Source organism: Haemorhous mexicanus, chromosome 16 (genome assembly GCF_027477595.1).
Source record: "Haemorhous mexicanus isolate bHaeMex1 chromosome 16, bHaeMex1.pri, whole genome shotgun sequence".
NCBI classification, from domain to species: Eukaryota; Metazoa; Chordata; class Aves; order Passeriformes; family Fringillidae; genus Haemorhous; species Haemorhous mexicanus.
This window is the reverse complement of record NC_082356.1, coordinates 15,993,016-16,019,017: the sequence shown is the minus strand read 5'-3', so window position 1 is coordinate 16,019,017 and position 26,002 is coordinate 15,993,016. Positions and strand designations below refer to the sequence as shown.

Below are 26,002 nucleotides of genomic sequence, written 5' to 3'. Positions count from 1 at the left end.
CAGATAATGGACCTGCCTATACCTCCTGTAAGTTAAAGGAGTTCTTCAGTGAATGGGGAATAGCACACAAGACAGGCATACCTGTAAACCCCATAGGACAATCCATCGTGGAAAGGGCACATCAAACCCTCAAAAGGGTCCTCAACCAACAGAACTTAGACATGAGTATCAAATCTCCAGTGCAAAGACTTTGCAAGGCTCTCTACGCCATCAACTTCCTGAACTGTACAGCATCCGAGCCTGACCCACCAATATTTCACCACTTTGCAAATACCACCCAAGCAAAGCTCACTGAGAAACGACCTGTGCCTGTGAAGGACCCTGAAACACACTGAATTTCTGGGCCTTTCCAGTTGATTGCCTGGGGCAGAGGATACGTGTGCATACTACTACCCTCTGGTCCAAGATGGTACCCAGGAAAAAACATAAAACCATAGCTAGGCAGAGCAAACACTACAAATGGTGACAAAAATTCTCCTGAGTCAAACACAAGACCTCCTCAAAACCAAACCAGTTCTGCCTGGAGACAAAGACACAGCCAAATACCCACAAACAGAAGAACAGACCGCCCCATCACGTGACAGATAACAGAATAGAAAGCTGAATAACGTTCTGCTGCATCAAACCATAGATAGCTGAACACAAGAGTGTTCTCTGAATTCTATGTTGTTACCCCTTTTCTACCTCAAAAAACCCTTTTATTCCCTTTTCCTAACTATTTTTCCAAACCCCTTAACCCTATGTCATGGTTTGAGCCATTATCCCTCTCCCTCAGCTTAGAAAATTAAAAATAAAAAGAAAAAGGGGGAGGAGGGGAAGGAACAGAGAAAAGAACAAGGGAGTAAACCCTCTCCTCCCACCATAAAGATAACAAATTTTGCTTATATTCCCTATCAGGAGCCCTATGCCCGTCCAAAGATGGAAAATATCTCTGTTAGTCCTATCCTCACTGCTGCCTGGATGTTCTTCACCATACCACATGCCTTCAGCTGGATTAGCTCACAGCCTAGCCATAATGTTTGGGTAACCTTAGCAAAGACATTAAAACAGGATAACATGTGCCTATCCATGGGAAGCATTGATAACCCACTTTCCACATGCCTAGTAGGAATTCCCTTTGTAGCAGATGATTGGCCTGTCTATAACTCAGAGCTCCTCCACACCACAGGTAGGAGACCCAACCTGGTAGATACTTGGGACTAGTGGAGAAAAGTGCTGCCCAATGCTCTAGAGGGACCTCAAGAATTGGACCTGTTGGGGTCCTCCAAGGCCACATACTGTGTCAAATTTTACTTTAGATGTCTGAAAAATAATTAGTCAGAAATTGACCAGACAAAAAACACATACCGAAAAGACATATCACCCATTAACAAAGCCTATAACTATCCCGACTAGTGTAATTACACGGCTCGTATGATCTCTCTGTCCTCTCTCCACCCCAAAGTATTACCCAAGGGAACGTTTCTCATCTGTGGTGACAGAGTATGGGCTGTGATCATCTCCCAACTCCAGGGCGGTCCCTGTACCCTTGGAGAACTTTCTACCCTCACTCCAAATATCACCCTGTTACATAATTGGAAAAAAGAAAGTGAGTTAAAATGCCACAAAAGGTCCTACAATGAATTTGATGAAAAATGTGATCCCAAATTATACAATTGGAACAAACCAAAAAAGATTGCTGTCTCCCTATTCTTACCATGGGTAGCTGCAGCTAAAGCTCTTGGTGAAATAAATCACCTTGGGGGCCGGCTCAGTAAACAAGCTAACACTACATCTGCTGCCCTGAACAATCACTTAAAGGAAGAAGAACCCACAAGACATGCTTCACTCCAGAACTGAGCTGCGATTGACTTCCTGCTGCTTGCCCACACACGCGGTTGTGAAGACTTCAAAGGGATGTGCCGCTTCAATCTCCCTTCTTGCTCGGAATTCATCCACGCGAGCATCCAGAAACTGAAAGAACTCATGAAGGACTAGAAAGTAGAAAAAAACACAGACTGGGCCAATGAACTTTTCAGTCAATGGGGATTAACAGGATTGTGAAGACTTTGAAGGGATGTGCTGCTTCAATCTCCCTTCTTGCTCGGAATTCATCCACGCGAGCATCCAGAAACTGAAAGAACTCATGAAGGACTAGAAAGTAGAAAAAAACCCAGACTGGGTCAATGAACTTTTCAGTCAATGGGGATTAACAGGATGGGTTGCATCTTTGGTTAAGGGAATGTTGTGGATTCTCCTTGTAGCTGTTATTGTACTAGCTATGTTCTTGTGCCTTGTTCACTGTTTCAAAAGAACTATAGGGAATGTCTCTTTTCTAAAAAACAAAGTGGAATTGTCGCAGGCACAGGGTCTGCGAGGGCCCTGTGGAGAGCAGAGGCCTAAAGATAAGAAAATGCCAAGTCATAGTGAAAAGGCCAGAAGCCCCTCTCTTCCACCTTCCAGACCCAAGCTTATCTCTCTGTGACCCCATAGGTTACTTCTCCTTAACCCCTGCTATTGGACAATTTCTGATCCCTTCTAGCCCTTTATAAGGGGCTGGTTTAGCCCATTCTGGCTAGAAAAGCTGTTGCTGGATGGCTCCCAATAAATGGGAGGTCTGCTTCACAGACCTCCCAATAAAACCATTGCTGTGGAACTCCAGGCGGCCTTCTCCTCTCTTGTGTCTGCTTGACCAGGAAGCCACAGCCAGCCAGGGCGCCTTAGCAAGCAAAAGAGCTGAAACCAGAAAAAGAGCAGAGATCACTAAGAGCTGATATCACTTGGGCTTGCTAAGATTGCCTGCAGCTAAGAGTGACTTGGGTATTCGGACAGACTCCAAGGACTGAGCAATCTGGCCCTTTCTAGCCTGCCTGCCTGGGGGCAAACGAACCCTGCATGAAGCCAGCTATCTGGCTCTAATGGAGGGAAGAGAAACAGCTCTCAGGGCTGCTCCTAAAGAAACCAGGAGCTGGTTGGGCAGCAGCAGCGCCTAGGGCAGACGGTGTTTGTGAGGAGCTCAAGAGGAGCTCAGCCCAAGGGCTGTTAGCCAAGGCCAAGGCCCAAGGAGCATTTCTCAGCTGGCAGGACGGCCTGAGAAGGAGAGGGGAGAATGCACCAGCAGATGGTCCATGGAACCAAAGGGACAATTGTGACACTGTGGGACCTTGTGACACCAAGGGACCATTGTGACCCTGTGGGGCCTCATGAAATCATAGAGATCACTGTGACATTGCTGGGTCTCGTGGAACCAAGGGGACTGTACTGATGGTGTGTGACTCCATAGAATGTAGGGATCATTGTGACACTGAGAGGCTCCATCAAACCGAGGGTCCATTGTGACACTGTGGGGCTTCATGGAACTGTGGAGACCATTATGGCACTTTAGGGTGTCATGGAACAAAGCGGCCATTGCAACACTGTGAGACCCCACAGAACTAAAGGTCCATTGTGACGCTGCAAGGCCTCATGGGACCATGGAACCATAGAAAGACCATTAAAACATTTCACAGCCTCATGGAACCAGGGAGCCATTGTGACACTGAGGGGACACATGCAATCATGGAGACCGCTGTGACACTACAAAGCCCCAAGGAATAAGCAAAGCATTGTGACACTGTAGGCCACAATGGAACCAAGGAGACCATTGTGACACTGTGAGTCCTCATGAAAGCAAGAGGCCTTTGTGACACTGCAGGGCTGCATGGAAACAAGGGGCCATTGTGAAATTGTGAGGCCTTCTGTCATCTGTGGTCCATTGTGACACTAAGGAACCAAGGGGGACTATTGTGACACTGCAGGTCTTCATGGAACCAAAACTCCAGGGTGACACAGAGAGGCTGCCTGTAATCAATGGTCCATTGTGACACTGTGGAGCCAAAGGAGACCACTGTGACACCACAAATCCCCATGGTCCAAATGGTCCATTGTGACACTGCAGAATCTTAAGGAACCTGGGGGCCATTGTGACACTGTGGGATCCCATGGAACCAAGGCACCCTTGTGGCACCTCAGGGCCCCATAAAACCAAGGGAACACGGAACAGGTCTGGCTGGTTTGGCCTCCCGTGGGCCACCTGACTGGTCCAGCTGACCTTGGCATGTTGAGGGTCTCTTCTCATCTGCTGTTGAAACACTGGGGCTCTGTGCTTTCCTTCCTATGGAAAAGAACTGTCCTTCTCCTCCAGGTACCCCTAAACAGAACTGGGATTCCACCACCAAATTTCCTTATATCCAAAGATTGTTCCCATAGCAATAGTGCCAGGACAAGTCTTTCTGGCAGTGGTTTCACAAGGGTCACCTCTCATCTGTCCCCAAAACCCTGGGGAGGCCTCCGTGCTTTACTTCCTATTGAAAAGAACTGTCCTCCTTGGCCGGGTGCCCATGGCCAAATTTGAGTTCCCTCTCCAACATTGCCTGTTGTGACAGACTGGAGGAGATTGTTGTCTTGAAATATTTCACGTGTGTGGGGAGGAAGGGGCAGGTCCAGCCTTGCCCTGCCCTGTGACCCCAGCACTGCTCTGCCCTGGAACTCCAATCCCCCAGAACCTCCATGCCAGCCCAGCAGTGTCTGCCACTCCCTGGCACACCCCAGGCAATGCCTCACACCCACCTCTGGAGCCCCCAGCCCAGCTCCTGAGTGGCCAAATGACCCCAAGTCCCAGCCGGGGGAAGGGCCCCGGAAGACCAAGGGGTTTTAAGGCTGACCACAAGGCAAGCACATATCTTGACCCATCTTCCTCTTGGAATTTCCACCTGAACAACACTGGAATCCAGGGGTGGATGCTTCTCTGTATCTTATTTGTCTTTCTCTCTTTCCGTGTCTTCTTCTTCTTTTTCTGTTTCCTTGCAAATTTTAACTAAATCATTGAATGGGCTTCGAGTTACTGAAGTTGACTGGGCCAAGGTAAATCTTTGAGAAGTGTTTTTTGTTGATTGACTGTCATATTAAACCTTTTCCCAAAGTTTCTCTGATTTTCTAATATTTGCAGTAAAGGCTGTCTGGTTGTTGTGAGGTCCTGAGAATCTCTTGTAGGTATTTCTGCAGTACATCCAACTCAGAGGACACAAATAATTGTAATTCCTTATAAATGTCTTGTTGAGAGAATTGTCTGGGGGATGGGAGTCAGGGCTTCTCTGTCCTGCTTGGCACAGTCCAGGCAGGGCTTTCCCAAGCCACATTCCACACTCCATTTCCCACTGGTGCCTCTGAGTTCTGCTTGCCCAGCTCCAGGGACGCTGTCCTTGTCTGCCCATTCCGCCACGGTGTCTGGGCAGGGATGGCCTCAGTTGGGGCTGCTGACATCCTCTGCATCTTGGGGGCTGCAGCTGAATTTAACTGCTCTAGAGGCTTGAAGCATATTCAAACTGAATAGATCATATTTAAAATGACAGTGAGAAAACCTTTTTTTTTAGTCCCTGCTTAGGTTGTTCTTCCTGTTAATACATGGATATGTACAATCTCCAACTGACACTGAATCCAAGTACCTCCTCATGCCATTGGAATGGATATGAAAATCAAGACCCTTCATGGCTGACAGTCAGACTCTGTTCCAGCCCCCAGCTCACCATTTCCCCCATCCAAGCCCTGACACCCAGAGCAGCCTTGTGCAAATCTGAGCTCCCTCCACCCAGGCTGGACCTGCAGCATTCAGCTCCTTGGCTCCAACTCCCACCTGCTTACCCTGCAGAAGGAGCTGCCTGAGACACAGAGGGATGTTCATTTATTGTCAGCCAACAAAGCCTAGGGAAGGAACAGCTCCATCAAATGCAAAAGTCATTCTTCTCCCTGGCTCTGCCCTGCCCATGATCCCCACAGCCTGTCCTGTTTCCTTCATCCCTCCAGTGCCAGGGACTTTCTGGGACAAGGCAGCTCTGCTCTGGCTTTGGAGAGAGGTCCAAGTGCAGCCACTGGAGTGGGAACCACAACTCATCAGGTTTGTGTCTTTTGAGGGACCAGGAACTGCTGAGACTCAGAGGCACAGAAAAGTTTTTCTTCTTGGCCAACAAAAGAAATGTGAAAATGATAAAATTTAATAGACATCCAAAACCTATCCACAGCTCCTTTTGATGGTAGGGCCTTGGAAAAATGTTGAGATAAAACTCTGAAATGTTAAGCCTTGTGTTTTACCTGTGTAAGTAGTATAATTACTAGATGTGATGATTGTTTAGTAATTAAAATAAATTATTGTATAATCATAAGAAGAACAATGAGAAACTGTATGTTCCTAGTCTAAGGTGGCTATGCTTGGCTGAAATCTATGTATACTATAGAACAATGTAAGTTTAATAATTAACATGAAAGTTATATAAGAGTAGACTATAAAAACATGTTCATCCCAAACTTATGTCAGAGTCAGATTTGGGTTTGTACCCCTGACACCCAGAGCTCTTCAATAAAAGCACCTGCATATAATCATTTCTCGTGATTATGTGTTCCTGAACGCTAACATTTTGGCGACCCAGATGGGACCCGGGGAGTGCTGCTGAGCGAGTTCGCGACTCGATCACGCTCCAGCTGGCACCGAGGGATTCTCAGGGAGCCCATCGGCCGCGACCGCCTCTGCCACTCACAACGTCCCCGGGAGAGAGGTAAAGTGCTTTGATTTTGGTTTGGGTGCCTGCCAATAAGACGCAGCAAAAGCTACGCTTGGTTGGGCTAAGGAATTCCTGGTGGTCTTGCCTGGGTGCCATTCCGTAAGACAATCGCGAAAGCGTTGCTGGTCCGGCATTTGTTTTTTTTGGATGGAGAAGGTCAAAGGAATTTTGGGCAGCAATGCCTCTATTCCACAAACTTCTCCTTCGGGGTGCTTATTAGCACATTGGAAACAGGATAATTTTGGGGAAGAATTATGTAAAGCTAAGTTGATTAATTATTGTAATACATGGTGGCCAGAATATGTCTTGGAGAATGGTGAAAATTAGCCAAAATACAGCACTTTACAATATAAAAGTATTTCACAGTTAATGTCGTTTCGTAAGAAAAAAAAAAAAAAAAGAAGAAGAAAAAAGAAAAAGAAAAAAACAAAAAACCCAACAATGGATGAGGTTTCGTATGTTGATTTGTTTTTCTATTTACGGGGAAAGCCAGAATGGCGGGATGAATGTAGATTAATGGTGGTTAGAGCGTCTGCAAGTGATAAGTGTGGAGTTTTGTCTAGAACATTTGGTGTTGATTAGGGAAAATTATACAGCTATTGATTTACAGGTAGCTCCAATAAGACTAAGAGAACCTAACCCCATCCCACCTGCTTCATCTGTCCCTATCCCACTGCCTGCCCCTTCCTCACCTGATCTTGAACCTGTCTCATCTAGTACACCTTTCTCTCTTTGTCCTCCTCTCCCATCGACACTTGATTCCTCTTCCTCCGAAGCTGGGCAAAGCCTGGCTGTGATAGAAAGGAGGGAGAGGGATGCAGGTGAAAAAGATGGTGGTGGTAATGAATCAGCGACCTCAGTGGCCCGCAGAACCACCCGAAGCCGGTCCGGGTTTGCCCTGGTTGTGGAGGGAAAAGACATAGGCAGACAAGAACAGACTGTGATTGCTCCCTTGTGACAAGGTGAGGGAGTGGAGGGGCCAGTGTTTGTAGAAGTGCCTTTTTTTTTTCCTGCAGATTTGATTATTTAGAGGCGGTCAGCTGGAACTTGTAGAGAAGGTCCTGGTAAGGTGGCAAAAGTAGTAAGAACAGTTATGAAAACTCAGAATCCTGGGGGTGGCCTGGAGGGTGTATAATAATCGCGAAAGAGAAGGTGGTGGGGGACAGCAGCAAAATCTTTGGCAGTGGTACAAGGAAAAGGGAACCCAAGTTTTGGGGGACGTGGCAGAGGTAGTCGTGGTAGAGGACCAGTTATGCAAGGGTTAAGCCTAAATCAATGTGCTTATTCCAAGCGGGAAGGGCATTGGAAACGAGAGTGCCCAGACAGATTTAACCAGGGCAATCAGTTACGGCAGGAAAATGTCACCAAGGCAATGGTGTTGGGAGAATATAGCAGCTGACTAGACATAGAATTTGTAAAATAGGTTAGGACATAATATTTCAGTAAAGGAACCAGATAGTGAATATAGATTAGTGCAGGATTTGAGAGCAATAAATAAAATAACAAAGGACATTTATCCAGTGATAACAAATCCCTACACATTGCTAACATCCGTAAAAAGAGATATATAAATGGTTTACTGTAATTGACTTAAAAGATGCCTTTTTTTGCATTCCCCTTGACAAAGAAAGTAAGAAACAGTTTGCCTTTGAGTGGGAAAACCCAGGGAACGGAAGAAAGATCCAACTCACCTGGAGACGACAAGGGACAGGAACTCGCCGACCCTATTCAGAAACCAACCGGCAAAAGAGCTGGAGACTTAGAACGAAAATGGGCAAGTACCAAGAGACCAATACCTATTGTTGCAGTATGTTAATGATCTACTAATAGCTACAGAAGAAAAAGCAACCTGTACAAAAATAACCATTGAGATTTTAAATTCACTGGGAATGGGAGGTTACAAAGTATGCAGAGAAAAGGCACAAATTGACCAACAGACTGTGATCTACCTGGGATGTGAAATTTCACAAGGGCAACGAAAACTAGGTACTAACCGTAGCCAAGCTATTTGTGCTAATCCAGAGCCCCAGAACTTACATGAGCTGCAAGTCTTCCTCGAGATGGCAGGATGGTGTCGCTTGTAGATCATGGACTATGGACTGATTGCAAAACCCCTGTATGAAGCTCAGAAGACGCAGCCATTCACCTGGGGCAAGCCACAGAAATAAGCCTTCTTAAAAATTAAAAACTGACAACTGCTCCAGCATTAGGGTTACCTGATCTGTCTAAAGATTTTCAGCTGTTTGTACATGAAAGACTATGCCTAGCACTAGGAGTCCTGAGCCAACGTCTGGAAAGCTGGAAAAGGCCGGTGGGCTACTTTTCCACTGTGATGCTGATACAAGAAGCCAGGAAGCTTACTATGGGAAGACACATACATGTTTATGTACCACACATGGTAACCACTGTCTTAGAACAGAAGAGAGGCCATTGGCTATCTCCAAGCACGATGATAAAATTCCAGGTAGTCCTGACTGAGCAGGATGATGTCACATTAAAAGCAACTAACTTTTTGTCCTGGTTTAGAGCAAATTTGGGAGAGAATCCCCAAAAAGGGCTTCTCCAAAAAACAAACCCACATGACCCCTCCCCCAACCGGTTCGGGAAGATTTCCTCGGAAAGAAGTGGAAAGAACCTATTTGACAAAGCACAGCACCCCCCAGCACACAAAATGAACAATACCGGATGACACCACTCTTTCACCACTCTGAAAAAGATGACAAATTCAGAAAGTCTCTCTTGGGGGTGGTTGCTGTTATCAGTCCCTAAAGCGCTGAGGCAGCTGCTGCAGCCACAAGGTGTAAACTCTCTCTCGGTGTTCCAAATCCCAGTCCGGAGCAGGTTTGGCAGGTCCAAACGGGGTGGGGGGGGTGGGGGGGGACGGGACAGCCCAGGAAGGAATTTGGACTGTTTAACTAAATTAACTAATGAGAAGAGGGGGGAAAAAAGCAAGAGCAAGCAAAGCAGAAGCGAAGCAGAAGCAAGAGAAAAGGCAAAAAGCAGGGCAAAAAGCAAAAAAGCAGCAACATGCACTGGTGCTATCTGGATGTCCCGCCAAGTGGCTGATAAGAGGCCCAAAACAAAACCTTCACTCCGCCAGTCTTAAAGGCACAGAACACAACACCCAGCATAAACTACACACACACAAATGGGGATAACAGTCACCCTAGAATCCAGTTTTGTTCCTAGGTACCACAAGTGAAGAAGGCCCATTGGAACACGACTGTGTAGGGCTAATAGAGTACACCTATTCAGCAAGAGAAGACTTGAAAGACGTCCCGCTAGAGCAGCCAGAGTGGGAGCTATTTACAGATGGGAGCAGCTTCGTGGAAAACGGAACCAGATACGCTGGATTTGCGGTAACAACAGTCAGCACAGTAGTAGAGGCAAAAACATTACCATCAAATACATCTGCCCAGAAGGCAGAACTGGTTGCTCTAACCAGAGCACTAGAATTAAGTGAAGGGAAAAAAGTAAATATATGGACTGACTCAAAATATGCTTTTGGGGTGGTGCATGTACACGGAGCACCGTGGAAAGAAAGGGGATTATTGTCTTCTCGAGGTACGCACATTAAATACCAAGATGCAGTCCTACAATTGATAAAAGCAGTACAAAAACCTGAGCAAGTGGCAATTATACACTGTAAAGCACTCCAATCAGGAAACTCCAAAATCTGTGAAGGAAATCAAAAGGCAGACTGGGCAGCCCGACAGGTTGCTTGAGAGGTGCAAACAACAATGGCATTGATACCTTCAAAGCTCAATATATCCCAATTTAATCTTTCTCCAAAACCAAGATATTCAGTAGAAGATGAGAGACTGGCACGTTTACTAAATGCACAAAAACTCCGAAGGATGGTATTTGACTGCACAAGGACAAATAGTGGTACCCCCCTTGATAATAAGAGAAGTTCTACAAATTAAACATAACGAATGTCATTGGGGTGCAGAGGCATTGGTAAAATTGCTAAAGCAGCGTTTATTTTGGTACGGTTGTTAACAATGGCAAAATCAGTCATGTCAGAATGAATTATCTGATTGAAAACAACCCAGTGGCTAGGCGACAGGCACAGCTAAGAAGAATTCAGATAAGAATAGAGCCAGGAGACTTTTGGCAGGTAGATTTTGTAGAATTGCCAAGAACTCGAGGATACAAATACCTGTTAGTAGGAGTTGACACATTTTCTGGATGGCCAGAAGCCCTTCCCTGTCGCACAAACCAAGCAAAAGAAACAGTTAAGTGGTTACTACAGGAAGTTATTCCCAAGTTTGGGGTACCCCTAGGGGTATCATCAGATAGGGGGCCCCATTTCAAAGCTACAGTAGTAAAAGAGGCAAGTAGATTGCTGATGATAACGTGGGACCTCCACACACCGTGGAGACCTGATGGAGTCGACGGGAGACAAGCACATCCGATGATGATCAACAAGTCTCAGTTTATTGATTTAACATGCGTGCTCTTATAACAATGATAATAAGGCTCATACATATTGCAAAAATAAAGCTCATTATTGGTTCACTACAAAAGGTCAGCTCCGCCTTTGTTGCCACATACTCAGGATGCCTGTGTTTTCTCCCCCCCTAGCTAGTTCCTGCTTCTGCATCTTGTTATCGTATCACTTCTCGCTCAAGGATACTGTGGCCTTGCCCAAGGCCTTTTGCTCAAGGCCTATTGCTTTACCAGCTGTATTTTATCATGTCCCTTCTCTTCAAGCCACGTCTCCACAAAACTCTCCACAGAGACCCTAGTCAAATGGACAGGTAGAGAAGATTAGGATAAAACCTAGGAGAGAGATGTCAGTCAGTCCTTATGAGATATTGTATGGGAAACCATATGAATCTCCTGAGCCTAACCCTAATGTACACGTTACAGGAAAACAGGAAGTGTATAATTATGTTCTGTCTCTTGGGAAAACTTTAGCTCGGCTCCGGAGCATCCTCGTGTGAAATAGACCAATAACTCTCGAGAACCCAGTTCATAACATACATCCAGGAGACCAGGTGTACATTAAAAACTGGAACGAAGAACCGCTGAAAGAAAAGTGGAATGGACCCTATCAGGTACTGCTGACTACCTTTACATCAGTCAAAGTAGCTGGCGGGGGCCCCTGGATTCACTATACCCGAGTGAAGAAATTCCATCCTGGATCACAGACTGTGTAAACTGTGGAACCAAGACTGCAGATAAGATGTGTTTAATTACTTTGAGAATGCTATTAGTAATTGTGCTAATGTTATGGTCATTAATGTTTTTGGGATGTGGGATGCAAAAAGATCAACTAACTGCTCTTCATTCTAGAATGAAGAGGGAGGCAGAAACACAGGTGATAAAAATTTCTAATGCAGTTCGAGCTGAGAATGTAATGATTGGATAAGTCAAAGATTATGCCAAAATACAAAACACCAGTAGAAGAACTGCCTGTCTGCCAATACCAAAGGCAGCAGGAGACCCAGTAAATTGGGGAATCATAACATCAAAATTACTTGAAATACAAAAGAACAAAACAATTACATGCAAACAGGTACCCGAGTCAAGACAGGTGGTCAAGGAAACTTGATAGAAAATAGGAACATGGATAAGACCTCTGAGCCAGAAAGACTGTATTCTAAGTGATGGCATACTAGAAACCCCTATGGGACAGTTGGGAGGCATCACACAATGGCAATGCTATTTGCCACACTATAAAAAGATCATAGAAAATGTTACAGAAACCACTCTGTGAGGCCGAGGATCAGAAAGATCAGCTAGAGCCTTGAGACAGTGTGTGGTCTGTGAGTACACTTCAAAAATTCCAATATATGGCAAACACCCCTTGGCGTATTAAGTGGGAAGGCCCCGAGAATGAAACAGATCCAGCAGTAACATACACTGACACTAGTAGCAGAACGCGGGCAAACAAAGTAAGTTGGTGGGCGTGCAATAAAACTTATGACTGCACTTCTGATGATGCAGAGATAAAACAGATGCCACCCCTGGCAATAGCCCTACAGATTAGTTGTGCTTGCAGAGGGATCAAACATAAACAAGGAAAAATGCATCATAAAGTGATTATAAGATGTACCAGGAGTACAATTAAAAGTCCAGGACAATTTGTATGGGCAACAAGCGATGGTACCTGGACAACACATCTGCCTGTAGATGAGAAAGTAAAAGAAATTACTTTGGGCCTCCCAACCTTATGACCAATTTTGAAAAAGTTCCCATTTAATGGAAAACATGAACTTCTGCAGATAAGAGCAAGACGAGAAGTTCTAGACAATGAAAATCCAGATGACACTTGGCAAGAACCCTCTAGTAGAGTGAAACTTGGGTGGGCCCTAGAGTCTTTGTTTGGTCCTATAGCAAACTATCCGAGTAGAGAGATGCTGTACAAACTTACAGGTCAAGTAGATAGATTAGCAAGAGTCACCCGGGAAAGATTTAGAGAATTAAATGCACAATTACAAGCCACCACAAAAATGACTTTGCAAAATCGATTAGCCTTAGATTTGTTACTCCTGAAGGAGCATGGAGTATGTGGATTTTTAAAGGGACAAGTTGATCATTGCTGTGTTCACATCCCAAATGTAACTGCAGATGTAGAGTATGACATCAATCAGTTGAAACAAACAGAGCATAAAGCACAAGAAGAGCAAAAGGATTTGACTACAAGCTGGTTAGGAAAAATCTTTAAAGGGTTAGGGTGGAATGTGAGTTCATGGATTAAATCTATCTTTGAGAGTGTGATAATCTTACTAATTGTATTCTTAGTAATTTGGTTAGTTTACAGCATCTTAAGGAAAGAAATACAGAAGAAAATGTCCTGGAATCAGAAAATAATAAAGGCACTGACACAAGATCCACGCCCACTATCTTCTGGCTCTCCAGCCCGTGATAGCATCCACGACAACTTTTACATCAACCCTGGATTTGAAGAACATCAAGCATAAATTGAGAAGTAAAGGACTGTATCAAGTGAAAACATCTACACCTATAGTGAAGTGAAAATGCTTTCAAAGGGGGGATAATGATAGTAGGGCCTTCGAAAAATGTTGAGATAAAACTCTGAAATGTTAAGCCTTGTGTTTTACCTGTGTAAGTAGTATAATTACTAGATGTGATGATTGTTTAGTAATTAAAATAATTATTGTATAATCATAAGAAGAACAATGAGAAACTGTATGTGCGTAATCTAAGGTGGCTATGCTTGGCTGAAATCTATGTATACTATAAAACAATGCTAAGGTTATTAATTAACATGAAAGTTATATAAGAGTAGACTATAAAAACATGTTCATCCCAAACTTATGTCGGAGTAAGATCTGGGTTTGTACCCCTGACACCCAGAGCTCATCAATAAAAGCACCTGCATATAATCATTTCTCATGATTATGTGTTCCTGAACGCTAACACTTTGACATCCCAGCAGCATCTGACATGTCCACCATCCCCATGGGATTGCCATTCAGGAGGGATTTTAGACAAAGGCATAAGACGGGGTGGTATAAAAGATAAAAATACACCTAAGATGCTGAGGAAGGAGATATTTCAACTTCTGAAAGCTCAAAGCATGAAGCAATTCAAAAGAGATGCATTGGAATGACCAGTGAACTGCTGCAGGAGAAAATCTGGGAGCAACGGGAAGGACATGGACGCAGCTGTTGTAAATGAAGAGATGTCCTTGGACATGGCCATTTAACCAGGGGAGCTGAAAACACCTGAAGGAAGAAGGGAATGAAATATTACACTGAATGTTGGTGGCAAAGGTAGAGGGGAAGATCAATATTTCTTCTCCTGCCATCAGTAGAAGAAAACAGCAGATCCAGGAAATTTCTGTTCCTGGTGGGAAAACTTTGCCGTTTCTTCAAAGTACTCAAGTGGCCCAGATAATAAAGATTTGGTTTTAGATGATGAAACTAAGAGGTATTAAAAGCTGTGCCCCTTTGCAGGCAGACATCACTTGTGTGCCCATGAAAAAGCAGTTCTCCTTGTAGGGCCCCAGAAGCCTCAGGCGCCAGGCTGAGACTGGCATCTTGCAAGCTGATGTGTCTGCTGGAATTCCATCCCCTCCTATTCCACAGTAGCCCTGCATTTCCCTCCTCCAGCCTTGGTCTCCAGCACAGCCATGGAGTCTCTTGGGGCTCTGGACTGTTCCTGCAGCCCCCAAGGGTAGCTGAGCTCTGCCTTTGGCACACTCAGCCCTGCCCGGCACAGGCCATGCTCAGCAATTGTTTGTGTGTGCCTGGCCTTGCTGTCAGCCCTGGCAGCAGCTGTGGTGCCCCTTTGTGGCCCTGTGCTGGCCCAGCCATGGTGGCACAGCTCCTGCGCAGGCCTAGCCCAGGCCAGGAGCCTTGAAGCTGGGAATGGCCCCTGTGCTGTGGTGGCCACAGCAGCCTTGGGGCTCTGTGCCCCATGGCCTCCCTGCTGGGCAGCCTCTGCCAGCTCCTGCAGAGCCCAGGGCACCTGTGGGCCTGCACAGACAGCCCTGCCCTGGGCTCTGACAGCCTCTGGGCCAGGAGAGAGGCCAGCCAGGGCTGGCCACGGCCAGGAACAGGCCCTGTGCCCGGCAGGAGTATGGAGCTGGGCCACAGCAAAACTCAGCCCAGGGCAAAGCTGGCCTCAGCAGCTGCCCAGGGCTGCCAAGGGCTAGGGACAGAGACTGGCAGTGACAAATGTCCTGGGCGTCTGTCCCTGCTCTGTCCATGCCATCCAGGGCACAGAGCAGCCTCCTCCCCAGCCCAGCCGGCTCTGGCTCCACAGCTCTGCTCAGGGCAGGCTGCTCTGGGCATTGGCCCCACGGCCTCAGCCCCTGGCAAGGGCACAGCAGCAGCTGTAGCTCCCAAGGGACTCAGCCCCAGCCATGTGTAAGGTGCTTGGCCAAGGCCAAAGGAGGCTCCCTGGGTGCCCTGCTCCCCTCTGGCTGAGGTGCTGGGAGCTCTGCAGCCCCTCCAGCCATCCCATCTGCCCAGGGTGGTTCAAGAGCCTCGGCCTTGGGGCCCTCAAGAGCTGCTCCTGCTCCAGGCCCAGGGCCCATCCCAAAGCTGGGGCAGCCACAAAGTTGTGCCCATTTCTGTTCATTGCTGCTCTGATGGGGATGAATCCTCAGCCACTTGGAGGTTGCTGATGAATTTTACTACTCCACAGGCCTCCTCTTCCTTGGGCTCTTCAGTTCAGAAATGCAGTGAAAAAAGCTCATTAACATTTGTTCAAAGCACTCAAACAAGACAAGCCCTTGGGAATAATTCAAGTTTTCAAGCTTTCTGTGGTTAATCACACAGATTTCACAAGTGTATTCAATGTGAATCTACTGTATTGAAAACAATGAAGAGAGAATTGTTGTGTCCTATTCAGTTGTCTTTCCCTGTTCATAGATTGAGATCAGCAATGTCCAATTGATATTGACCCCCAGCACCTCGGAATGCAGCCTGAATTGATATGAAAATCAAGACCCTTCATGACTGACAATCAATCAGACTTTGTCCCTACCCCCACCCAACCATTTCCTTCATCCAAGTCCTGGCAGTCAGAGCAGTTGAGGAATGGAATCACATCCAGGGCTGTCCCCAGAGCTCAGGATTGGGGCCTGGTCATTTAAATCTCTTTAAATCTCTGATCTGGACAAGGGGATAGAGGGCAGCCTCAGTCAGTTCTCAGGTGACACCAAGCTGGGTGGCAGTGTGGCTGTGCTGGAGTACTCTAACAAATCTTCTACACTGGAATTAGGAAGGGCAGACTTTGGCCTAGCTGGGATTCTGATTTGGGGAGTACCAAAATCAGGTACTGATTTTTTTTTTTTAAGGGAAACAGCCCTTAAAATGGAAGAGGTCCAGGAAGGATGAACCCTTTTCAAGAAAGTAATCTTAAGGAGGAAGGAGCAGCCTATCCCAGTGGGCCAAAAGATGGGCTGGGTGAGGAAAATCACTGTCCTGGCTGCCCATGCAACTCTTTTGTGGGGACTCAGAGGAAAAAAGGCCTGGCAACTCATGAAGTGTTTAAGGATGTCATTAGGCTATGCAGAAAGAAAATGAGAGAGATGAAAGCTCAATTGGAACTTAGCCTACGACTTCTGAAGAAAAATAATCCAAACATTTTTATAAAAAAATTTCTAGCAAGAGGAGGGAGAAGGAGAATCTCTATTCTTTATTGGATGCAGTGGAGAATATAACTAAGATAAAGGGGTCCCAAGCTCAGCTCCTATGCAGAGAACTAAAGTAACTAAAGATAAAGAAAAGGCAAACCTACTTTACACCTTGTTTGTCTTAATTTTTAACAAGAAGACAGCTTGTCCTCAGGACAAGTGTTCTCCTGAGCTGGTAGATGGGCACAGGGAACAGAACAGCCCCCTGTAATCCAGGAGGAAGGACTTGGTGACTTGCAGAGCCACTCCAATGCTCACGGGTGTATGGGATCCAACCTAGGAGCATGAGGGAGCTGGTGGATGAGCTCCCCAAGCTGCGCTCCATCATTTATCATCAGTCCTGGCTCAGTGGGAAGGTCCCAGGGGACTGGAGGTACCAATGTGACCCCATCCCCAAGAGGAGCTGGAGGAAGGAGCTGGGGAAGTCCAGGCCTGTCAGCCTGACCTCGGTGCCTGGCAGGGTGATGGAACAGATCACCTTGAGTGCCATCACAGGGCACCTGCAGGATGGCCGAGGGATCAGAGCCAGCCAGCGTGGATATCAATGTTTGCATTGATGATCTGGGATGAGAGGATTGAGTCCACCATCATCAAATTTGCAGATGACACCAAACTGGGTGCGAGTAGGATCTGCTGGAGGGTAGGAGGGCTCTGCACAGGCACCTGGACAGGCTGGATCCAGGGGCCAAATCCAGCCAGGTGAGGTTTAACAAGACCAAGTGCCACTGCACAGAACCAAGAGGCAAGTGTTACTCTCTGGGGCCTCGTGGAACAACAAAGACCACTGTGACATGGGGGCACTTTGTATAACCAAGAGGCCATTGGGACAGTGCAGGTACTTGTTGAATGAAGGAAACAATTTTGATCATGGGGTGCCCCTTAGGACCAAGAGGCCATTGTGACACTGTGGAACCAAGGAGAGCATCATTGCACTGTGAGAGCTCCTGAAACCAAGGATATACTGCGACACTGCAGGGCCTTGGGGGACCAAGGCACCATTGTGACACTGCAGGGCGGAAGGATCCAAGGCACTTTGTGGCACCCAGGGGTCCCATGGTCTCGAGGGTCCAGGTCGCCGAGACCCCGAGATGTGTGAAAAGTCTATTTTCCAGTACTTGAAGAATGAGTCGGAGTTCTTCAGTTCTCGGACTCAAGGTTGTTTATTGCGTCTTATCTATAAAAATGTTTCTCCTGCCCTGCTGAGGTCCATCCAGCAGGACAGTTCCAGGCACACTGCCTGCCCCCAAGGTGGTGTTATCTCTTTATACTAAAAACTACATATACAATGTTTACAATTACTTTTCAATACCTATCACCTATATTAGACAGTGAGCTTCTACTCTAAACCAATCTAAAAGTGCCAACATCAGAGCAGAAAATGGAGGCAAAAAAGAAGAAGGAGAAAGGCTGGGCATGCCCAGATCCCTCCATCTTGCCCCCAAAACCCCAACTCCAAAAACCCCCAAAACCTATTTTTTCACCCTGTGATAATTTCACTATTATGCTACTTAAACTGCTGTGGCTTGCTGGTCTCCATACAAGGCTGGTAATTTGGTCCACGGGTCATAATCAAGCCCACAGGTGTTCTGGGCTCTGCGCCAGGGTTTCTGAGACCCCCGGCAAGGGTTCTGGCCGTTCTGGACATCCAGAGGGATGTTTTGAGTCTTGAAAGAACATGAGCCCAGCCCAGGGAGCTCCCAGAGAGTCCTGGAGATTCTTTCTCTGCATTCAGTCAGGCTTGCATTCCCCAGCAAGTCCCCAACAAAACCTCCTGTTTTCTCCGGTTAGAACGGGCACAATGAAAACCTCAGCAATGGCACAACTCCCCATCTCACAAGGAAAAGAAAGGAGAAGTTGTCAAGTAATCCAAACATTTGTCTTGCTTTGCTGCAGAAGTCCCGCTGCACTCATGGTGTGGAAAGCCAAGAGAAGCTGCAGCTGGGGACACATCTTGTGACAGAAGCTGCACCTCATTCTCCAGGAAAGGTTCTTGAAAGAGCAGCCAGCACTGTGGAGAAGATTCCTGGAAAAGTGAAACAGCCTTCCAGAAGTGACATGAAAATGGAAAGGAACAATTTGAGATGTTTTCCTCTATTTATTTCTATGCTCCCCTTTTCTGTGTTGCATTACTTCTCCATGCCATGAATTCCAAATGCATCTCACCTCTCAGATCAATGACTTAGCGAGTTTTAGACACTCTAAAATACCATGAGCTTGTTTGCCTTGTCCTGGTTTTGTGGGAAAGCAATGTTGGAGCCATTAGTGCAGCGCTTGGGTCAGGCAGGAATCCTGCAGGCAGGGAAATGTGCCCTGCCAGTGTCTGAGCCTCAGCAGGGACAATGCACAGCAGTGAGTGAGGGGATTACCCTGCCCCTGTGCAGGAGTCAGGACTCTGGATCTGGGCTCAACACAGCGAAGTTCCCATGTTTAGACAGACTCAGGGCTGCCCTGAGGGCAGCAAACAGGAGAGTTCCCTCGGCTCAGAGAAGCCCAGGCAGAGGAGGGGATCTTGTCCCTCCTCGAGGCCCTTTAAGGGTCTCCAGGCCCCATTGAAGTGGAGGTTCTCTCTCTTTAGGGTTTTTTTGGGGGGGGATCCCATCACTTCAAGAGTGTTTTTTTCCTCCCCATTTTAGGGTGTTTTTGAGGCCGCAGCCACACCCTTTCAAGGGGGATTATGATGGCTTTAAGTGACATATCTATGAGGCCCCCGCTCCAAGCCTCTATAGGGGATGTTTTGCCTCGCAGGGTGGATTTTTGGAGTTCTCTCTACAATCCCGGCGATCAGGGCCCTCACTTTGGTCAGGTCCCACTGTAAGTATCTTGAAAGGTAAACGGTACTCCTGTTGATTCCGACAGTGGAGCCCAGGGCAGGGCTGTCTGTGCAGGCCCACAGGTGCCACAGGCTCTGCAGGAGCTGGCAGAGGCTGCCCAGCAGGGAGGCCATGGGGCACAGAGCCCCAAGACTGCTGTGGCCACCACAGCACAGGGTCATTCCCAGCTTCAATGCTCCTGGCCTGGGCTAGGCCTGCACAGGAGCTGTGCCACCATGGCTGGGCCAGCACAGGGCCACAAAGGGGCACCACAGCTGCTGCCAGGGCTGACAGCAAGGCCAGGCACACACAAACAATTGCTGAGCATGGCCTGCACTGGGCAGGGCTGAGTGTGCCAAAGGCAGAGCTCAGCTACCCTTGGGGGCTGCAGGAACAGTCCAGAGCCCCAAGAGACTCCATGGCTGTGCTGGAGACCAAGGCTGGAGGAGGGAAATGCAGGGCTGTTGTGGAAAATGGAGGGGATGGAATTCTAGCAGACACATCAGCTTGCAAGATGCTCTGCTCTCACTCAGCTCCTCTCCGAGAGATCCAGTCCCAGCTGGGCACCTGAGGGTTCTGGGGCCCTACAAGGAGAGCTGCCTGTTCATGGGCACACAAGTGATGTCTGCCTGCAAAGGGGCACAGCTTTTAATACCTCTTAGTTTCATCATCTAAAATCAAATCTTTATTATCTGGGCCACTTGAGTACTTTGAAGAAACGGCAAAGTTTTCCCACCAGGAACAGAAATTTCCTGGATCTACTGTTTTCTTCTACTGATGGCAGGAGAAGAAATATTAATCTTCCCCTCTACCTTTGCCACCAACATTCAGTGTAATATTTCATTCCCTTCTTCCTTCAGGTGTTTTCAGCTCCCCTGGTTAAATGGCCATGTCCAAGGACATCTCTTCATTTACAACAGCTGCGTCCATGTCCTTCCCGTTGCTCCCAGATTTTCTCCTGCAGCAGTTCACTGGTCATTCCAATGCATCTCTTTTGAATTGCTTCATGCTTTGAGCTTTCAGAAGTTGAAATATCTCCTTCCTCAGCATCTTAGGTGTATTTTTATCGTTTATACCACCCCGTCTTATGCCTTTGTCTAAAATCCCTCCTGAATGGCAATCCCATGGGGATGGTGGACATGTCAGATGCTGCTGGGATGTCAAAGGAGCTATGGATAGGGTTTTGATGTCTGTTAAATTTTATCATTTTCACATTTCTTATGTTGGCCAAGAAGAAAAACTTTTCTGTGCCTCTGAGTCTCAGCAGTTCCTGGTCCCTCAAAAGACACAAACCTGATGAGTTGTGGTTCCCACTCCAGTGGCTGCACTTGGACCTCTCTCCAAAGCCAGAGCAGAGCTGCCTTGTCCCAGAAAGTCCCTGGCACTGGAGGGATGAAGGAAACAGGACAGGCTGTGGGGATCAGGGGCGGGGCAGAGCCAGGGAGAAGAATACTTTTGCATTTGATGGAGCTGTTCCTTCCCTAGGCTTTGTTGGCTGACAATAAATGAACATCCCTCTGTGTCTCAGGCAGCTCCTTCTGCAGGGTAAGCAGGTGGGAGTTGGAGCCAAGGAGCTGAAACATACAGGTCCAGCCTGGGTGGAGGGAGCTCAGATTTGCACAAAGGCTGCTCTGGGTGCCAGGGTTTGGATGGGGGAGATTGAAGGGAGAGGTTTGGGACAGAGTCTGAATGATTGTCAGCCATGCAGGGTCTTGATGTTCATATTCAAACGGCATGAGGAGATATTTGGATTCAGTGTCAGTTGGAGATTGCACATATCCATGTATTAATAGAAAGAAAAACCTAAGCAGGGCCTAAAAATGTTTTCTCACTCTCATTTTAAATATGATCAATTCAGAATGAATACACTTCCAGCCTTTGGAGAAGGAAAATTCAGCTGCAGCCTCCAAGTTGCTGAGGATGTCAGCAGCCCCCACTGAGGCCATCCCTGCCCAGAGACTGTGGCGGAATGGGCAGACAAGGAGAGCGTCCCTGGAGCTGGGCAAGCAGAACTCAGAGACACTAGCAGCTCCAGGTGGGAAATGGAGAGTGGAATGTGGTTGTGAAAGACCTGCCTGGGCTGTGCCAAGCAGGACAGAGAAGCCCTGACTCCCATCCCCCAGACAATTCTCTCAACAAGACATTTATAAGGAATTTCAATTATTTGTGTCCTCTGAGTTGGATATACTGCAGAAATAACAACAAGAGATTCTCAGGAGCTCAAAACAATCAAACAGCCTTTACTGGCAACTTTGGAAAATCAGAGAAACTTTGGGAAAAGGTTTAATATGACAGTCAATCAACAAAAAACACTTCTCAAAGCATTAACTTGGCCCAGTCAACTTCAGTAACTCGAAGCCTATTCAATGTATTAGTTGAAATTTGCAAGGAGACAGAAATAGAAGAAGACACAGAAAGAGAGAAAGACAAATAAGATACAGAGAAGCACCCACCCCTGGATTCCATTGTTGTTCAGATGGAAATTCCAAGAGGAGGTAGGGTCAAGATATGTGCTTGCCTTGTGGTCAGCCTTGTGGTCACACTTGGTCTTCCGGGGCTCTTCTCCTGGCCGGGACTTGGGGTCATTTGGCCACTCAGGAGCTGGGCTGGGGGCTCCAGAGGTGGGTGTGAGGCATTGCCTGGGGTGTGCCAGGGACTGGCAGGCACTGCTGGGCTGGCATGGAGGTTCTGGGGGATTGGAGTTCCAGGGCAGGGCAGTGCTGGGGTCACAGGGCAGGGCAAGGCTGGACCTGCCCCTTCCTCCCCCACACGTGAAATATTTCAAGCTAACAATCTCCTCCAGTCTGTCACAGCAGGCAATGTTGGAGATGAAATTCAAATTTGGCCATGGGTGCCTGGACAAGAAGAACAGTTCCTTTCCATAGGAAGTAAAGCACGGAGCCTTCTGCAGGATTTTGGGGACAAATGAGAGGTGACCCTTGTGAAACCACTGCCAGAAAGACTTGTCCTGGCACTATTGCTATGGGAACAATCTTTGGATATAAGGAAATATGGTGGTGGAATCCCAGTTCTGTTCATGGGTGCCTGGAGGAGAAGGACAGTTCTTTTCCATAGGAAGGAAAGCACGGAGCCCCAGTGTTTTAGCAGCAGATGGGAAGAGACCCTCAACATGCCAAGGTCAACTGGACCAGTCAGGTGGCCCACGGGAGGCCAAACCAGCCAGACCTGTTCCATGTTCCCTTGGTTTTATGGGGCCCTGAGGTGTCACAAGGGTGCCTTGGTTCCATGGGCTCCCACAGTCTCACAACAGCCCCCAGGTTCCTTAATACCCTGCAGTGTCACAATGTTCCCAACGATTCCATGAGGTCTTGCAGTGTCACAATGGTCTCAGTGGTTCCACAGGTCCCACAATGTAATGTGACTCCTCTGTTTGTGAGCCCTGCAATGTCACAATGGACCTTTGGACCATGGGGATTTGTGGTGTCACAATGGTCTCCTTTGGCTCCACAGTGTCACAATGGACCATTGATTACAGGCAGCCTCTCTGTGTCACCCTGGAGCATTGGTTCCATGAAGCCCTGCAGTGTCACAATAGTCCCCCTTGGTTCCTTAGTGTCACAATGGAACACTGATGACAGATGGCCCTGAGGTGTCACAATGGCCCCTTGTTTCCATGCAGCCTTGCAGTGTCACAAAGGCCTCTTGGATTCTCGAGGCCCCACAGTGTCACAATGGTCTCCTTGGTTCCATGGTAGCCCACAGTGTCACAATGCTTTGCTTATTCCTTGGGGCCTCGTAGTGTCACAGTGGTCTCCATGATTGCATGAGTCCCCTCAGTGTCAACCCACCTGCCTAGTTCCATGAGGCTGTGAAGTGTCTTTATGGTCTTTCCATTGTTCCAAGGTTCCATGAGGCCTTGCAATGTCACAATGGACCTTTAATTCCATGGAGTCTCACAGTGTCACAATGGCCCATTGGTTCCATGACACCCTAAAGTGCCATAATGGTCTCCACAGTTTCATGAAGCCCCACAGTATCACAACAGACCCTTGGTTTGATGGGGCCTCTCAGTGTCACAGTGATCCCCACATTCCATGGAGTCACACAGCATCGATACAGTCCCCTTGGTTCCACGAGGCCCAGCAATTTCACAGTGGTCTCTATGATTCCATGTGTCCCCAGAGTGTCACAATGGTCCCTTGGTGTCACAAGGCCCCACAGTGTCACAATGGTCCCTACATTCCATGGGCCCTGTGCTGGTGCATTCCCGCCTCCCCTTCTCAGGCCGCCCTGCCAGCTGAGAAATGCTCTGTGGGCCTTGGCCTTGGCCAACAGCCCCTGGGCTCAGCTCCTCTGCAGCTCATCACAAACACAATCTGCTTCAGGCACTGCTGCTGCCCAACCAGCTCCTGGTTTCTTTAGGAGCAGCCCTGGGAGCTGTTTTTGTTCCCTCCGTGGCACAACATCCCTGTTCTCACACTGCCAAAGGAAGCTGCTGATGCCAAGTGCGGCCAGGATGAACCATTGCTGTGACTGAAGCCCCTCTCTTGGGGCCCTACAAACAGTGCTCCAAAAGGAGCCCCTTGGAGCTCTCCTGGGCCAGCCACCTCCCTCTGAGTGGGGCCTCTCCCAGCTGGGAACTCTCCCGTTTGCTGCACTAGGGGGATCCCCAAACAACGACAGAGCCTGGGCTGATCCCCCCCACTCCTCCAGCCTCAGCCCTTTGTCCGCTGGGGAGATGCCAAAGCATCCTCAGGGGGCATTTCCCTGCCCTCAGGGGAATTTCTAACAGGTGCCTTGCACTGACTCTTGGTGTCTGTGTGCACACAGGAGTGCCTGTGCTCAGGGAAATGTGTCAGAAATGCTGTTCTCTGAGGGGTTTGAGTGCCTTGGATAGTTGAGCCAGTCAGGCCTGTAAGTAAGGCTGAGTCACAAGCTGTAAGCTAAGTTAAATGCTGCAAAGAATTGTTCTTTTTCTAAGCTGTGAAGTTTAATATAAGCTAAGTTGAATATTGTGAAGTGTTCTTCCACTGTGAAATCATTAAGTCCTTGGTTATAAGTAAGGTTAAATACTGTTAAGGGCTGTTCTTTTGCTAAATGCTGAAGTCTAAGGTATCAGTCAAGTCCTGTTAAGTTTGAGCACAGTTTACCTTTTGGGGCCATATTCCTTTTATCCTCGTCCTCACTGTCCTTTCAGAACACACACAGGCACACAAACACAGATAGTTCTTGGTTCATTTCTGGCTTCATTGCCTGGATTTTTTTGGGTTTTGTGGTTGCTTTGTCCTTGGTGTGCCTGAAGTGTCCAGTCAGGAGCAGAGTGACTCTTGCCAAGGAACTCTATGGTGCTGTTGCTTAATATTAAATCTGTTTTTTGCAGATCCCTTGCTGGAGATTTTTTAAGCGCTCTCAGCCCCTCATTCGTAACAGGGTGAAGGAACCCTGGCCCAGGCTCTGACCCTTGGGGGACACGGGGACATTGCTGGGGGATCCCTGTCCCCATGTCCCACCCCCTATGGCCTTGGCCCCCTGTCCCCATGTCAGGCTCTGGGATCAATCTTGTGGAACATCCTCTGGGGGTGGCTGTGGCGCTGGGGGCGGGGAGACCCGGGGGGACAGGAGACCCTGCTGACCATAAGCAGCGTAGGACTGCTCTGGGGGGAACTGTGATGGGGGCCAGGGCAGAGTCACCTCCCCAATGACCTCACACAGCCCCTCTAATGTCACACAGCCCCTGTGATGTCACACAGCCTCCTGCGATGTCACGGCCCACACTGGGATGTCACAAAGTCCTCTCGTGATATCACACAGTCCCCTGTCATGTCACACAGCCACCTTCGATGTCACACAGCCTCCTGTGATTTCACAGCCCACTCTGGGAGGCCACAAATCCCCCTTGTGTTGTCACAGAGCCAATGCTGGGATGTAGCAGGCGCAGGGCCGGCTACGGCTCCGTGGATGGATGTTTAGAGATAGGTATTTGCTGAGTCATAGGAATTGAACCAGGAGTCCTCACTCTGGTCCTCCAGGCCTGCTTATCTCTCTGTGACCCCATAGGCTAGTTTCCCTAACCCTTACAATTGGTCAATTTTCAATCCTCCCTAACCCTATAAAAGAGGCTGTCTTGGCCCATTTCTTTGGAAGAGAAGCCTCAAGACCCTTCCTGAGACCCTCAGAATAAACCATTGTGGAACTCTTGGCTGCCTTCTTCTCTCTCTTTTCGTCTGCCTTCCAGAAGCCCCAGCCAGCCACAGCCCCTACGAGCAAGCTAAGAGCTGAAATCATAAAAGAGCTGATTTTCACTAAGAGCTGACAATCACTAAGCTTGCTAGGGGCCACGGCTGAGCTGCAGTTTGGCCTAGGGCACCCCAGCCTCCAGAGAGCTGAGGTATCCGGCCTTGAGACTGCTTGCCTGGGGCACTTTCCCTACGAGGGACCAGCTATCCGGCTAAGAAGCTAGCCCCTGTGGTTTCATTTTATTTTACACTGGGATATCACTCTGTGATGTCATTCAGCTGCACTGTGATGTATGCAGAGGA

General features: G+C 47.8%; 1 pseudogene; it reads right to left on the bottom strand.

The window, feature by feature from the left end:
* The window catches only part of LOC132334705 (zinc finger protein 850-like), a 1,130,993-nt pseudogene that overhangs the window by 708,227 nt on the left and 396,764 nt on the right, over nt 1-26,002 (bottom strand).